The 3,712-nt window shown below is 41.5% G+C and overlaps 1 long non-coding RNA gene across 1 annotated transcript; it reads right to left on the bottom strand.

The window, feature by feature from the left end:
• Nucleotides 1-2,628: 2,628 nt before the first annotated feature.
• Nucleotides 2,629-3,712, bottom strand: LOC311351106. The gene is made up of 3 exons (XR_014636714.1): nucleotides 3,464-3,712; nucleotides 2,749-2,850; nucleotides 2,629-2,666 (listed from the first exon to the last, which is right to left on the bottom strand). It is a non-coding gene; the product is annotated as an uncharacterized lncRNA (long non-coding RNA).

The following is a 3,712-nucleotide window of genomic DNA, read 5'->3' as shown; positions in this document are numbered from 1 at the left end:
TTTCTCATCTAAAGTCACATTGGCAAAAAGGGACATCTATCAGACAAAAGTTGACAATGCCAGGGACAGCCGTCAACTTTTTTCTACTTTTAAGTCCCTTCTACACCCGCCACTGCTACCATCTGTATTATTGACTGCTGTAACATATTTCAGCCATAATATTCTCCCATAGCCACAATACCGAGTACATATAACTAATAAGCTGTAACACTTGCGCATAGCCACAAGGGGGCAGCAGCTTATCATACATAGATGAAGGGGGCGGGCTTTTAAAACCACAGAACACTCCCACCTCTACCTGCCTATTTAACTCGGACTCCGCCATCTTAGAATCAGAATCTCTCGGTGGCATATCCTAGATATCAAGCTTAGAGACACTCCACGCGTGTTATATACCATCCCTCTCCTTTTGTTTCATAGACGATAGACAATAGACCAAAACCTTAACCAAATAAAGTGAGTTAAAAGCAATCCTGTCTCGGCGGCCTTTCCTGGACTAAAATATCATAACACTGCAGACAACTGCAAATTCTTTCACCAAAAAAAATGCCAATATCAGTTCTCAATTCACTCAGAGGACAATAATATAGAATTTAACAAGTACAAATAAAGTCTTACTGGAGTCTTTCGCTCCTCTCAGTGTGGATGAAATTTGTCGACTTATTAAAAAATGTCGACCAACCACATGTGCCTTAGACGCCATCCCATCCTCTCTTTTTCAGGCTATCACAACCACAATTCTGCCAGAGGTCACGCATATTATTAACTCATCACTCAGTACAGGTCAAGTGCCACTTTCATTGAAACAAGGGTCACCCCTCTGCTCAAGAATAACACACTCAAACCAACAGAAGTGAATAATTACAGACCAGTTTCATCGTCGTCTCATCGTCATCCGCTTATCCGGGGTCGGGTCGCGGGGGCAGCAGCTCAAGCAGTTTCACTTCTTCCATTTCTCTCAAAGGTTCTTCAGAGAGTAGTATCTAAGCAATTGAATGATTTCCTATCTCAGAACAAGCTGTTAGATCCCAAGCAATCTGGCTTCAAACATGGTCACTCCACGGAAACTGCGGTCCTATCTGTGTCTGAATCTCTGAAATTGGCTAAAGCCTCAGCTCAGTCATCTGTGTTACTTTTATTGGATTTATCGGCAGCATTTGACACAGTGCATCATGGCACTCTTCTTTTAACCCTATCAGCATTAGGAATTTCCGGTCATGCAATCAACTGGTTTGACTCCTATCTGGAGGGGCAGACTTTTAATGTCTCTTGGCTAGGGTAGATATCAAAAACTCACAAGTTGAGTTCTCGGCCCATTTCTCTTCTCATTTATACCACCTCGCTAGGCAGGATAATTCTCTCCCACGGGTTCTCATACTACTGTAGATGACACATAACTCTACCTGTCCTTTCCTCCAGAAGACTCCACAATATCTGCCAGGATTTCAGCGTTACTGCCCGGAACTTGGGTGTAATAGACAATAGACTTACCTTCATAAAACATATTGCTGCAGTCACCAAGTCATGTCGATTTACACTTTACAATATCAGGAAGATCCGCTGCGTTCCTCTGAGGAGCGACTCCTATGTTGGGCTGATGTCACCACTAGGTCCCAATCAAGACTCGCATTTCTTTTACCTCAATGGTGGAACGAGATGCCAAGCGGCATTCGCTCTGCCACTAGCTTGGACTCTTTCAAAAAACATTTGAAGACGTATCTCTTCACCCAGTTCCCAGTAATTTTATGTAATCTTTACTGCTTGTTGCTAATACTGCCTGTTGTCAAATATGATGTATGTCGCCTTGGACAAAGGCATCTGCCAAATTAAATTAAATTAAAGTAAAGTTAATAAAGTTGAATACATCTCCACTCCTGCAGGGGGAGCTGATTTACCAAGATAATCTTATTTTTTCGTGTTTACAGTATGTGTTAAGTAAGCATATTTTTGATCCTGTATCTATTTTGTATTCATAAATGCTGGTAGTATGGGATTAAATATTTAAATAACCTCCGAACAATTTAACAACAGCAACACATTTTATTTTGATCTTGATTTATTTAACACTGAATATTGAACATTTTCAGACGAGAAGGTTTCATATTGGAAACCCAAAACAATTTTACATATCATTCAGAAAGTAAATCAAAACATATACTACAAGATACTACAACAAATCATTACGCATTAGAGGAGATGGAAAACACCACAGTGTCTGCTGCCACTCTTAAGATCCCAGGTCGAAAACCACACATTTACTTTTTAATCATTTAGTAAGAGCATTAATCCACAGAATTCAGATACATGTCATTAAGGAGCAGCTAAGGGTTAGGCCGCAGGTAGACTGAGGACATTTGGGGGTTCAACCCAGAACATTGAAGCTTGGAGTCGAACACCCTAGCCCAAAGACTATCCTGCACCCACATCATTACCCAGCACTGTGCTCTGCCACGCTCAGTACAGTGATTCACCTTTAGGGGGCAGCAGACTCCCAGGTGAGCTCCAGCTTGTAGTTGCCCATTAATGACTCTGAGTCATGGATTCATATGTGAGGAAGTGAGGAACTACTACTTAAAGTCACAGCAAAAGCCGCAGCCCTGCAAATCGGGACAGTAGCAGGACCAGCGACACCTAGCGAGCCTCTTCTGCCTCGAACGGCCAGCATTCTGCAGAAAAATACAACACACACTGTTTAATCTCTCTCATTCATACACACACACACACACACACACACACACACACACCCACCATCCAGTATCCTGCCAGCAGGTCCTGATTTTCAGCTGCTGAAGTGTTGATGCTTTCCTCCACCTCTTCCACCCTTTTCAACTCCTCCACCTCCTCCACCTGCTAAGAAATTATGAATTGTGCATGTTTAGGAATCAATTATTCACTGAGCAATTAACAATCAGACCATCTGAATGTACAAACAAACTAAATCATCGGACCAAATAAATATTCAGACTGAATAGATGATCAGACCAGCTCAACATTCAGCCCAACTCAACCATCAAAGGCCAACTAAACATTGAGACCAACTGAACCATAACAGAACAACAACTAAACATTTATACCAATTAAACCATCTCAGACCAACTGAACCATCTTAGACCATCTGAACCATCAAAGACCAACTGAATCTTCACGGACCAACTGAACCATTACAGACCAACTGAACCATTAAAGACCAACTGAACCATCACAGACCAACTGAACCATTGCAGACCAATTCAATCTTCACAGACCAACTAAACCATTGTAGACCAACTAAACCATCACAGACCAACTAAACATTCAGACCAACTAAGACATCACAGAACAACTGAACCATCCCATACCAACCAAACATACCATACTAAACAATGTCAGACCAACTAAAGGATCCAGATTAACTAATGATTACGACCAACTAAACAATCATAGATTAACTTTATCACCAGGTGTGAGTGTGATGTGCCATTACCATCACCAAGTCACAGGGCTGGGTGGATTTTTATACAGCTTGTAGTTGCCGATCACTCTCACACATGGAGTTAAAATAGGGTCCCTTTAAGACCAACTAAATGATCCCAGATTAACAAAATATTAAGACCAAGTCAATGATCAAAGACAAACTAAAGGATGCCAGATTAACAAAATGAGAAGACCAACTGAAGGATCACAGACCAACCAAACATACTCAGACCCAACTAGACGATCCCAGATGAACGGA

The sequence above is a fragment of the Micromesistius poutassou genome, assembly GCF_964030765.1.
Source record: "Micromesistius poutassou genome assembly, chromosome: 8".
Classification (NCBI taxonomy): domain Eukaryota; kingdom Metazoa; phylum Chordata; class Actinopteri; order Gadiformes; family Gadidae; genus Micromesistius; species Micromesistius poutassou.
Note: the sequence above shows the minus strand (reverse complement) of the source record. Positions and strands in the feature narration are given on the sequence as shown.